Genomic DNA, 14,113 nt, shown 5'->3' with positions numbered 1-14,113 from the left:
GATAAACATTTATTAAAATCACAGAAAATGTACATTTTATCATTTAAAAAATTCTTTTCCACTCAAATTCATTTCACTAAGATCATCATAAACCACTGTTACGACTAAACTCCACCTCTAACTATCTTAGTCCATTTTGACATTTAATTCCAAAGTTTTTTTTATTTATTTTTTTATTTATTGCATTGAACTGAAGTCGTTGTGCCATGTTTAAATAAATATATAGACTTGATTTATAATTGGCCTTTTTGGATTTTCAACCTTGTCTTCTGTCTATATGTGTTGTTGTCTTGGAAACTAACTCCCTTGTGCACCATTGCACCGTCAACACATTAGGGGGGTGGGGGGTAAAATAAAATGTTCGCATTTGGATGAAAACACTTACAGGCATTCTAAGTTATCCAACACACGTTTTTCAACTATTCCTGCTTTATTTCTACTTTTGGTTGCTAAAACCCACACACTTTTACATATCTGATTTGGAAAAAAATATATATATTTATTTTTGAGTGTGTGGAGCTGTTTTATAATTCATTATTATTCACAATATGGACGATTGAATGTAATATGGAACAAAACGTAATTAGCCTATGTACATTACACCACGATTCTACTTTTTTACAAGCTTTCATTGTCAGAAAAAAAGCTAAAAGAGCTGCGCCCTCTGAAAGCTACTTTGCCACCTATAACATCTGTTGAGACATAGCTACAGGTGTTCAACAACTATAAGACATAAACACAGATCTGAAAGAATATAAAAAAGCTAGAAACATTAAATCAAATGTTTAGAAATTTTAAACTTAATGTAACTAAAACGCAGTTCAAACACACAACAACCCATTATGCAGACTAAAATACAAATATATTGCGATTTATTTCAACAGAAATCCTGCAACAACATGGGGTAGGTATAAAGCCAGACTAAACAATATCCTACACTGACTTAATACTCAAAGAAAATAGATTAAGCTAGTAATAGTTCCCGCTCATGCTTATTAGACTATAATTCCCCCGTGTTAAATTAATGAACATAATTCAGGCACGTATAAATCCATATAAATGCGATTATCTCACCTGTGGATTTCTCATTCACTGTTGTGCGATGCGCGCGCGACTGTTTCCGTGCGTCTCAGACTTTTCTTCTCCCATCGAAATCTACGCAACTGGTTGGTGGTATATCTCTTTAAGACGGGAGATGTCAACTAAGCAATAAACGTTAATTTGTCCTCATCTGATGACAGGAAAACGTTTTAATTTCTCCGAGACGTTTCCGTCTGCTCTCGTGCGCACCGGTATAATCCATATATGGTAAAGGGAAGTGCCAGACTAGTTTGCATGCCTCGAGCTGTTGCTGAGGGGCTGTCAGCCGCTTTGCCAAGAAAGACCGTGTTTTATACTGTTACAGAAGAACGAGAGCATATTTCCCTGGTATGGGTAGAGCATGTGCTATAACATTAAATGCATATCTGAGACTTACATGCAAACCCCCCCCCCCCCCCCCCCCCCCCAAAAAAAAAAAACGTCAGGTAAAACCTATACAGAAAGTGTGAATACAGCAAGTCAGCTGCTTTATGTAGAGAATAATAGATTCTCCATAATAGTTACATGAGTATTGCCTGCCAAGCAGATGAATATCACAATTTGGACAGCCTACAATTTTACAAATCAGCCTCATAATTGACTCTCCCTTAACTGTGGGTTTTGCATGCTGTGCCATTGCATAACTTGGGCAAATTTCACAAAATCTCCATAAAAAAAAACTCCAGGCTATTGTTTTCAGAGCTCACAGAAAAAAGGCCACAGCCAAGGCTTGGCATTTATGTAGGTCTTCTCTATTTTGTTCCCAATTAGACAAACCAGTAGGAGGAGGTGCTACCCTGCAGACAGTAGATCTGAGACATTTATTAGTATGAGTAAAACAGAAGCGTGGACCCGAGCTTCCAAACAGTGCGGTGACTCATACTGTCACAGACCAAACGTGTGAGAGCCTTGTGATCATGGACATGTGTGTGAGAATATGATGAAACATGATGTTTTTAGTCCTTGGAGCCAGGGAAGAAAGCAAAGGACATTGAGGATGAAAATTGCCTCCACTCTAAGATGCTTTGTTTTACTTATTCTTTAGTGTCGTCTCCAGACAGATTTATTTATATGTGCACATGTGACGTGTGTATAGATTGGGTGTTCTCTCAAATTAGCCCACTTTCTGATTAATATATAGGCTGAATTTATTGAGCTGTGCTTATTGATTACTGGTCTTTCAACATGGGAAACTAGATTAGAAATAGATTAGTGTCAAAATACCTATTGGAGTAGCCAACATCATGCTCAACAGACAATTCTGGCAAGTCAATTCAGGAAATTAAAGCGTAATCTTTGCCAAATGCCAGTTGGTAATTATAAACGCATCCCTCGGGTCTTTCGAGATCCAGGAAGTCATTCACTACCCTCCTCCTCGTTACATTTTTTTTTTAAGATAGACAACAACCTTCAGAGTATTCCTCAATCAATTAATTATAAACAATACAACATGAAAGAAAGTATAATGGGATGCCTGTTTTCCCATTCATTTATATTTCTTCTGCACAACAATAATTGAATCTTTGGTGACTGAAAAGGTGCAATTCACCTTTATTCCATAAGGTGGCAATGTTTGATACACAATTTGGGCTGGATCCCACATGCCTTGTGGACCTCCTTCGAGTTCACATTTGGTGACGTCAAGAAGTGCAGACCTAAGGGGCGCAGGCCTCGAGTCCATGCGAGAGTGTATTTTTGGACAGGCTTGATGACATCATGCCACCGAAAGTCAAACAGCCACGAAACTCCTCCCCTAATTTATCTGACTGGGAGTTCACAACTTCGCAATGATACCTGGGTAGGGAACTCGTGTGGAGGGTGCGAAAGTGACGATTGGGACAAGGACTCGTACCAGCGCAGTCTCATCCCAAGACGTCATATAACTGACATCTTGGGACGTGTTTTGACCATACGTCAACATCCGCCTTTTTAGGGTACCCTTAAACGTCGGTTAGATGACGTTATCGGATTCTAACCCTACCCCAGACCTAAACCTAAACCTACCCATCACCTAACCGACGTTAAAGGTAAAGCGTCAGTTGTGTGATCGTCATGTAACCGACGTTTAAGGGTACCGTAAAAAGGCGGATGTTGACGTATGGTCAGGTAAACTACAACATATATGAGACATGAAATAAATACAGTAGACTGTTCCAGGATAACAAAAAGTAGGTGCTTTAGAATGTAACTTTTATTGTATGTAGATCTACTGTCGAACATGACTCATCACACTACTATCATGTTGTTTTTAATACACATTTCGTAACACGTTCAGTAAAGTAATGTTACTTCCTACGATCTTACTGTTGCACTGAAAATGTTCAGTCTAGTTCACTAACCGTTTTCGTTTTCATATTATACATTCACTATTTTGACATTGCTGATTGTGAAAGATACACAAATAGTTAGTGAAATGCCTTAGATAACACCACAAATGTAATGTTATCATGGTACGAGCATGGAGCATCAGTTCAACGATAAACGTAGCCTATTATTGTAACTTTGCAGTGGGAGTTTACATGAGTTTCCAGCATGTTGTGCGATTCTTTCTCCGGTGTGTTGAAAATCTCAGTGAGGCCGTGTTCGAGCACACGCATTAGCACGAGCGCTCTTGTGAAAATCGGTTGCAATCTGAAATATCACCGATAGAGGCCGCTAAAAAATACATATAGCACCTTTAACATATAGATCCAATGGAGAGGAAATAGAGACATTAGTCTAATTTTCTGTAATTCTTTTTTTCCTTCAGGAAAAGACCTTCACACAGGTCTCCTTTAAAAACAAAATCCCAAACCCTGCTCTGAATGTCTGCAATCAGATGTCAAATCCCAATATGAATTCAAATTCTTGCAATCCAAATGATCTGAGCTATGCTAACAAAATTCATTTTTACAGCTCTTTTCTCATATGTCAACAATTGTTTATTTTATTTCTCATCATGAATTGTAGCAGAAACATTTGACACACAATTTATATTCATTTTAGCCTCTAAAAAAATGTTATTCTATGGCATTACTCTTTTGAAACCTTTATTTTTAAGAGTGCAGAGCAAAGGAAAAAAAATGGTTTCCCAAAGAAGCTTTCAGTGAATAGTTCTTAAAATAATTTTTTTTTCTTGTATGGAGAACATTAAGTACCTTTTTCCCCATTATAAATAACTTTTTTTTTTTTTTTTTGTGGAATGGAGAGGTCTTTTGTGGAACCCTACCATTAAAGATCCTTTATATTTAGAAGTGTAGCTGAGAAAATAGAACGAATACAAGAGAGAAACTGTTGAATGGATCTCAAACCTTGAGAGTACATGCTCAAGAAAAGTATCCAACAAGGATTAGCTGACTGTGGAAATCCTCTGAAGATGTTTCTAAACTCCAATTTGTGTTGTTCATTGCAACATAAGACCCTGTCTCAGAACGTTTCACTATTTGTCATCCACGTATGCAGCCTCAGAATTCATGACCAAGAAGCCACACAAAGTGTCACTTCCCTGCTCCCACCACCATTGGTACCCCTCACCCATCTACACCACCCACGTCTCCACTGCCTTTCCTCGCTACTATAAATAGTCTAGGACACATTAATTACGTAGCTGCTGGGGTGAGGTGCCTCTCAGTACACTGAAAATCTTTAGCAGAGCCAATAAAACAAAGCACCAGCCGGGCATCTTTTCTCGGCAAAGGATTTCCAAATGGCTGGAAGAAGCTCTAAACGGCTTTACCTGCTCTCAAGAAGGTGGGGATGTATCCAACCGTTATTTACTTACATTGATTTTCCAGCTGTGCTGTAATCGTAGTAGGCTACCTGGCTTGAATGGTGGAATGGATTGGGATTGTCGCCATCAAAAAATCTTTGGTGACGCCGTTTTGAAATTGCAACAATTTAATCATAATGAAAGTACAGTCAAGAAGATACTGTTTTGTAGAACTAATCTAGAGGCTACAGACCAAAAGTAGCTAAGTTACTGTTACGTCTCCTGATGGCATAGAGGTATGATGAAAATGTACATAATACAATTTAAACACCCTCCTGTAATTTTGGCCTCTGGGGAGCACTGTGAATGACAAGAATAACTGAAAGCAGGTGGTTCACTTTATTTACATTATGAAACACATAAATTACATAAATGAAAACAAACACGAACTTATTTACAGCTATATACACAACTTAAGCAAAAATAAAATAAAAATAATATTTGAAATCCCCACCTTCTTAAACTAGCTGAAAACAAAAAATAGTAAATAAAGAATTCTTCAGCGTTTAACACGCCATAACTAAAGATTCTAACTAAAATAAAACTTAGCCTAGACAGTGATCCATATGCTCCTATTGTGTCTAACTGAGGTAGTTCTACGTGTTTGCAATATGTAGGGGAGAGCGGGGCACAACTTGACACTTTTTGACTTTGTCAATTTGTGTAAATCTACTACTAGGGTTTAGAGTATTTTTTTCCCACATTAATTTCCCACATGGCTAGTACAATTATGTGTTTTTTTATTTTGTTTGGTTTTCCACTGTGTTTCTGCTTTCAGGTCCTTTTTTTTTGTATCACCACAGGCGAGGTTCTGAGGCGAGCTGAGCCGATACTAAAATATGACGTGAAAACAACGCAGACTGCTGATTGGTCAGAGAGAGTCGTCACCATTCACTGCGTCATCATTGCACGTGCCAGATGGAGTATCCAGAATAACCCCACCATGTTTAAATAGTTTGGCCAGAGGAGGTGCAGACTTTCCTTTGTTTGGTTACCGAAGAGAGGATCCAGCGAGAGCTTGAGGTGGCAACGCGGAACGAAAGGTGTCGCTATGATATTTGTGCCGGTACTGTCTGCAATGGAAAACGGAAGGAAAATCGAGTACTGGTAATGGAAAATGCCATTAGAGCTATGTTACACACTACATGAAAGGTAATTTTCAAAAATCCATAATAGGGGCCCTTAAATGTACTCTAATGGCTCTTTCAGACTGCACGATTTTCAAAGTAGTCAGGTCGCTGCTCTTTTCACACTGCATGACTATCTTGGCCAGCATTCAGTCACTGCTGTGTTCACACTGGACGATGGATCGGCGACAGAAGGTTTCACACTGCATGACTTTAGAAAAATCGCCGACAGACTCTGTCTAGCACGCTGCACGCAAACTACATTTCACAACAAACACGCGTGAGATATGAAAAGGAAACAACGCGCGACACCACACGTGCAAGACCGGAGTTCTCACGTGAGACTTTTTTTTTTCGACCCGGTTGTGGTACAGCTGGTGAAACAGACACGAGTGCTCCTGCCAAATTTCTACTAATTTTTCTTCCATTTATTGTGTCCAAATAGACCGAGAAGAAGCTTTTTTTGTTGAAACAATGCCATATCATGTTGATATGTGATCTATAACTCCTCCCCGAACTCCCTGCTGCTCTGTATCTTGCTCTCTCACTGGCTGCCGGTGATCGCCGATGTAGTTTTCAGTCAAAACACTTTTCACACAGCAGGATTTTGAATCGCCGACAGGTCCAGATATTTAGCATGCCAAATATCTCACGGGCGTCGGCGACTCGTCGGTGATTCTCTCAGTTCGCGTCTTTGTTCATTCACACTGCGTGATTGTCACTCGCGTGAACGAGCGCCGATTTGCCTGTGATTTCGGGCATTTGTCTGCGATTTCTCAAAACCTGTCGGCGAGCCAAAATCGTGGCTAAAATCATGCAGTCTGAACTCGGCATAAGGGTTAAAAAATAGTAATTACACTATAGTATGGTACACTAAAATTCCACTTTTGACATTGTATACTAACTATGAGTAACTTTGCAACTACATAAACTTACATTTATTGGGTTAGAGTTTGGATTAGAATACATTGACATGTACAAAGTTACTTAGTCAGTGTGTCTGTTGTGGAGCATCAAAATAAAGATCAAGCAGATATTAAGCAGACAGTCTACTAATACTCAATGAGAGTTAGCTGACATGTAGAGCCGGACAGTAACGGAGTATACATTTACTTGAGTTCAGTACTAAAGTACAATTTTGAGGGATCTGTACTTTACTCGAGTTTCATTTTTGGGGAGTACTCATGACTTTACTCAAGTACATTTGAGAGGGAAATGCTGTACTTTTTACTCCACTACATTTCTATTCATAAGTGTTAGTACAAGTTACTACTTCAAAAAAAAAAAAAAAAAAAAAAGGAAATTCGAAAAATCTCGGAAACCCTCAATTTGTTGTTTCCATCTCAAACGGGATTGACATGCTATCAGCAATCACCTTCAGCTTTCCGCCAAAGTCAACTTCATGGTCAGATTTAGATAAGAAACGAAACTATGGATGAAGACGCAGCAGATCCATCCCGGGAATGTGCCGACCCGTGGCCCCACCTTGCCAGATTATTTCAATTTTCTGAATTATTCTTAAATGTTAAATAAAGCAGCATGACTTGATATTACCTTACTTAAATGAATTCCTTTTACATTCTCCAAGATATCAACATTAACATTGTTCATAACTTTCTGTTTCTGTCCATAAATGTAAGCACTGTGGCAGTAGTAATGCAATATTTAGAAAATGTACTCTTGTACTCTTGATTTAGTAATTTATAGATGCATTTGCACTTAAATATATTTACCACGACAAATAAAACATGCTAAAAGTCATTAAAGCTTCAATTAAGAGTTTGAGCCTCTCTCATTGAGCCATAGCTAACCCATGTAATGAGCTCCACTGGATTACAGAATGAAGGTTTCTTTCTTTGTCAGTGCATGCTAAGTGGCCGGGTCAGAATGAATTAGATTTGAACAGGATTCTATACTGTGTTTTGTTCTTGCAAACGCTGAGTGCTTGTAACATGGAGAATTAGGGCCTGCACTTTATAAACAGGCAGTCGACGCAATTGATGGGTCCTTTGAAGCTCTAGAGGTTTTCGCTTCACTTGTGATGCTGCGTACTGTTTTGTATTAAAATGCATCACAGTTTGAAAGGATCAAATGGGAATATTTCTTTCAAGCTTCCCTTATCGCTTGCACTTCAAGCTTTTATGGGTCGAATTGTCGTCGCACAGACGTTTCCTCTTTTGTGTAATCGTAAGCGTTCATAGGTGGTTCTTCAATGCCGTCCCAAGTGATCATAATAGAGCCTGTTCGAAGGTTATTTAATCTAAAAGCAAAAAAAACAGCATCAGATAGAAAGTTGAGTTCTTGCAGAACCCTGTTTTCACCTCGAAGTAAAAAAAATGAGCTAAATTAGAAATAAAGAGATCACATTTCAAGATATAAAGTCACAGCTGGGATAAAGTAGCAATTGCTCAATATTAAGTCACAGCTGAGGGAAATAATAATTGCAATTACCCTTAACTCCGCAGGTTTCAGTACTTTTTTTAAGGTGTGTCAGAAAGAGCTATGTCAAACAGTTTCACAAACTTGGAATTTAAAAATATATTAGTTAATAATGACTCCCATATGTACTGCAGGGGTCTAATCAGTGGCAATAGCAATTTAGTTTAGAGAGTTACCAAAAATAAATGCTCACATAATGTTCCATTTATTGTTTTGGTTGTACGAAGCATTTTTTCATTAAAAATACAGCACAGTCAAACTTTGTTTTGTGCTAATTAAATCAGCTTGTTATTAGTACCTGGATGCATCTGAAATCACATTTCATGAGTCATTCGTGCAGAAATCTAGTTAATTCGAAAGGCTTCAACGTCACATCTTAAGTTGATGAGTAACAAAGTTCGGCTCTATAAACAGCCAGGCACAAATACAGGAAAGTTATTTATTGATATTAAAATGACTAATGCATCAATTTATGCAGAGAGCTTCAATTCCCACCCAATAAATTACAGCTTCTTGACATTATATAATGTGTGGCCCGGCTGGCTCAGACTATTTGAAATAGACCTACCGCACACATAAAACAAATACAGCTTTACTTTGAAGATGGGTATGGGAGTAGGCATTCAACTCTATCAACCCGGTCTCATCCCAAGACGTCATATAACTGACGTTTTGGGACGTCTTTTGACCATACGTCAATATTCGCCTTTTTAGGGCCCCCTTAAACGTCGGTAGATGAGGTTATGGGATCCTAACTCTACCCCAGACCTAAACTTAACCCTAAACCTAACCCGTCACCTAACTGACGTTAAAGGTAAAGCGTCAGTTGTATGACGGCCCGGGATCGCCATCTACCGACGTTTAAGGGGGCCCTAAAAAGGCGGATATTGACGTATGGTCAAAAAACGTCCCAAGACGTCAGTTATATGACTTTTTGGGATGAGACTGTGTTAACTCTATCATTGATTAATATAAAAATGTCATATCAGATTTGAATGATCACGTTTTGGAAAGGGAAATGCAGGGATTCATTAAAAGTAGTCTGACTTCTCTTCCTGGTCTCGGACTGTGACATCTGAAAGGGACGTTTCCTACGAGTGCCTCCACAAAAACAATAGGATGAGAAAATAATCCAGATTAGAAAGATGAAACGACATTAAAAAGTGTATAAATAACTTGTTTTTCCAAAGTAACACTGTTAAACAGCAACACCAGCCGGTAAAGTTACGGTAAGAGTCTGCATCTCTCTTGCCTCCCTTGGGTCCATTGTGTTTTAACAGACCCCCCAATGCAGTGGGTTTAAAGGGGGGTAATTGAGAATGAATGAGAAGAGGCAATGCCTCTATCCCACTATGATTGGATATGATAGATTATGATCGGATATGATTGGTTTGTGCAGTAGATCCTGTATCTTGTTTACTTGCACATTCCATGCGTCAGTCACATCAAAATCAAACTTGAAATGGCCTAAACATGATATAATGAGCAATCAGCTTGGTGAAGTTAAAGGTTCATCTTGACGCCTGTGACAGTGTTTATCGAGCTTCATGACTGATGAAAATAAGTGGACTATTAAAAAGAACAGCTGAACATCAATACACAATTTAAATAATTTGTTTAAATTGTTACTGCACTGTGACAACACTGTGACAACACTGCTTAAAACACTAACGTTGATGAGATTTATACTTAAAAAATAAATGAAACAATACTAAATATGTTTTGATGTACTGCAAAGTTATGTTTATTTAACCAGAAAAATGTGACAAGATTAAGTTTAACTAGGTCAGGACATGAATTTTAATGATTTATACAACAACAAAAAAATAAGATTTTGCCTCCTTATTTCAGAAGACCACTGAATGAATCAGTGATTCCTAAATGGTTATTATATGCAGTTATACTAGACGCAGAGAAAATAAGTCATTTAAAAAATGAAATGGATGTCAGGAGTAAAAGGTCTCTAAATAGCAATCAGTATTTATGAAACGTGACTGAGAAAAATAATCGATGCCACCTTTCCAGAGACTTGGAAAGGCATGAATTGCTTCAATGTCGAGGATGTGTGTAGAGCAGTGTTAATGATTTCATTTGCATTGCAGAACTGCCATTTGCATTTTGTTAATCTTATTTACTCAAAGATGACAATCAAAACGGTTACTGTAAGAAATCCCTCAAGACACACAAATGACTCGAAAAGCTTCCGAGGACAGTCTTGTATTCGACATTATTAGCGAAAGGCAGATTGATGCACATGGTTACAAAATCCCATTGTGTCATGAAATGCATAAAGAATTTTACTATCCAATTAAATCTCAAGAAAACATGAGCTGTTTTCCCATGAAATCAAGATAGCACAATGCTAGTGGTTGCTAAGGTGTTCTGAGAGGTTGTTAAGCCATTTTTTTTGTGGTTGCTATGGTGCGCTTATTGGTTGACGGCTAGTTACTAGCCCATTTTTAATCTTACATAAAGCGCTACAGATGGCTTTTCCAAACTCATAACTTCAATCATGCAGAAAGGTTGCCATAGGATGCTTTGAAAACAATCTGCAAGTTAATACCATTAATACCATTTATGAGTCTTCCCCTACCATCCTAGGAAAAAAAATATCGATCCCCAGATGGTAGCAAAATCTGCATTTTCCTTTGTTTCGCTTGGACATTTAACAGCGTGTACAGACACACGGAATCACTCGGACATTTAACGGCGTAGACATACACGCATACTCGCTCAATATGCATATAGATAACACGCCATTTGACTTGAAAGTGGCGTGTATGTTTACGCAAAAGTCATGATGCCACGTTGCTCTAAAAGGACAAAGGAAATTAACATTTGTGCACCATTCGAGACACCAGTCTCACCTCAGAATCATCCTAATGTACATCTCTTTCCCTCTTCCCCCACTCCTTCTCCATCATGCTGAGATCACCAAAATTCACCCAAGAATTGATATGGTTTAATGTGAATAATTATCATACAGTATTACACATGTTTGGTATCATTTGAAATGTCTCAGTGTGACTGGTGCAAATGTCTCATTCCCAAAAGAGGTAAAACAAAAGGTAATGCATTTTTAAGAGTTTAGAGAAAACTTGCACACAAAGGAGAGTGGGTCTTCCTGTAAACTTTGCAGCAGAGAAGGAGGAAGCAGAATCCAAATGTAAGCACAAATTTTAATTATACAAACAGGTAATCCAAGGCAAACAACAGAACAAGGACATCAGGACAGGAACAACAGGAACAAGGACAGTAAAACAGGGACAGGAACAAGGACAGGAACAGGGACAGGAACAAGGACAGGAACAAGGACAGGAACAGGGACAGGAACAAGGACAAGAACAAGGACAAGAACAGGGACAGGAACAAGGACAGGAACAAGGACAGTAACAAGGACCTCAGGACAGAAAGGACAGGAACAAGGACAAGAACAAGGACAGGAACAGGGACAGGAACAAGGACAGTAACAAGGACCTCAGGACAGGAACAAGGACAGGAACAAGGACAAGAACAAGAACAGGAACAGGAACAGGGACAGGAACAAGGACAGGAACAAGGACCTCAGGACAGAAAGGACAGGAACAAGGACAGGAACAGGGACAGGAACAAGGACAGGAACAAGGACAAGAACAAGAACAGGAACAGGAACAGGGACAGGAACAAGGACAGGAACAAGGACCTCAGGACAGAAAGGACAGGAACAAGGACAGGAACAGGGACAGGAACAAGGACAGGAACAAGGACCTCAGGACAGAAAGGACAGGAACAAGGACAGGAACAGGGACAGGAACAAGGACAGGAACAAGGACCTCAGGCCAGGAACAAGGACAGAACAAGGACAGGAACAAGGACAGGAACAGGGACAGAACAAGGACAGGAACAGGGACAGGAACAAGGCCAGTAACAAGGACCTCAGGACAGAAAGGACAGGAACAAGGACAGGAACCGGGACAGGAACAAGGACAGGAACAAGGACAGGAACAAGGACCTCAGGACAGAAAGGACAGGAACAAGGACTTCAGGATAGAAATGACAGGAACAAGGACCTCAGGCCAGGAACAAGGACAGGAACAAGGACAGGAACAGGGACAGGAACAAGGACAGGAACAAGGACAGGAACAAGGACCTCAGGACAGAAAGGACAGGAACAAGGACAGGAACAAGGACCTCAGGCCAGGAACAAGGACAGAACAAGGACAGGAACAAGGACAGGAACAGGGACAGAACAAGGACAGGAACAGGGACAGGAACAAGGCCAGTAACAAGGACCTCAGGACAGAAAGGACAGGAACAAGGACAGGAACAAGGACAGGAACAAGGACAGGAACAAGGACCTCAGGACAGAAAGGACAGGAACCGGGACAGGAACAAGGACAGGAACAAGGACAGGAACAAGGACAGGAACAAGGACCTCAGGACAGAAAGGACAGGAACAAGGACTTCAGGATAGAAATGACAGGAACAAGGACCTCAGGCCAGGAACAAGGACAGGAACAGGGACAGGAACAAGGACAGGAACAAGGACCTCAGGACAGAAAGGACAGGAACAAGGACAGAAAGGACGGAAATGACAGGAACAAGACAGGAACAAGGACCTCAGGCCAGGAACAGAACAAGTACAGGAACAGGGACAGAACAAGGGCAGGAACAAGTACAGGAACAGGGACAGAACAAGGGCAGGAACAAGGACAGGAAACCACTACAAGCAACAGCATACATTACAACATCAAGAACTCATCAAGACTGAACTAGACACAGGGCTTAAATACACAGGCAAACAAGTTAACAAGGGGGCGTGGCTAATAAGAAACACCTGGGAACAATTGACAAGACACATGGCAAACAGGGAATCACATGACAGACAAAAACAAGGAACAAGACACAAAAACCAAAATGTAACATAGCCCCTCCCCTATGGGCGGCTCCCGACACCCATCAAAACAAAACCACAAAAGTTTAGGAGAGTGGTGAAGTGGTGGCGGTCTTGGGGGAGGGACGGAGGGCCAGGCCCACTCTGGGAACCAGGATATAGGCAAGGCGGGCCTGGGTATGAAGCGTGGGTGACCAGGGCGGAGCAGGATCTGCAGGCAGCGGCCAGGGCGGCGAAGACCCCTCGGGCAGCCACGGCAGTGAAAACCCCTCAGGCCGCCATGGCGAGTATTTATTGACAAGACACATGGCAAACAGGGAATCACATGACAGACAAGAACAAGGAACAAGACACAAAACCCAAACCGTGACACTTCCAGTCAAATGGCCTCCTGCTCTCAAATGGTGTAACCTCTGAATGCAAATTCCCATTGTTAGCAGATGTTTCCATTTGAGAGGCTTCTGTCTATATAATGAAATGCAATGAGAAGCTCAGGGCGATTCTGTAACTCAGATTAGCCCATAATGTTGAAGGATCTCAAACACTTCAGTATTATTTTATTTTTCTAAAGGTTGTGTTTAACCTTTTACTATTTATCTCTGAGCATTTGATGTTATTGTATTGATAATGAAATTGGCATGATACATTTACCTGACATAATAAATTGTAAACATTTGATTTTATTCTAACGACTCAGACATTATTTCCAGTAAAGAGTTAAACAGAATAGTCAAACATTTGCTCACATTCAATGATGCACAGATATCATTAAAACCTTTTTTAGTTATGGAGTCAGATGAAATGAGGAGTTAATAGATGAAAAAAATGTATTTTGTTGAATCAAAC

The 14,113-nt window shown here is 39.9% G+C and overlaps 1 protein-coding gene across 2 annotated transcripts in view; it reads right to left on the bottom strand.

The window, feature by feature from the left end:
- The window catches only part of baiap3 (BAI1 associated protein 3), a 66,892-nt gene extending 65,525 nt beyond the window's left edge, over positions 1 to 1,367 (bottom strand). For both annotated transcript variants that reach the window (XM_039687858.2, XM_089128754.1), the window contains exon 1: positions 1,075 to 1,367. The gene's annotated coding sequence lies outside the window, so the exon portion shown is untranslated. The remainder of the gene's footprint in view (positions 1 to 1,074) is intronic.
- Positions 1,368 to 14,113: the final 12,746 nt, after the last annotated feature.

The sequence above is a fragment of the Pimephales promelas genome, chromosome 3 (assembly GCF_988280905.1).
Source record: "Pimephales promelas chromosome 3, fPimPro1.hap1.1, whole genome shotgun sequence".
In the NCBI taxonomy this organism is placed as follows: Eukaryota; Metazoa; Chordata; class Actinopteri; order Cypriniformes; family Leuciscidae; genus Pimephales; species Pimephales promelas.
Note: the sequence above shows the minus strand (reverse complement) of the source record. Positions and strands in the feature narration are given on the sequence as shown.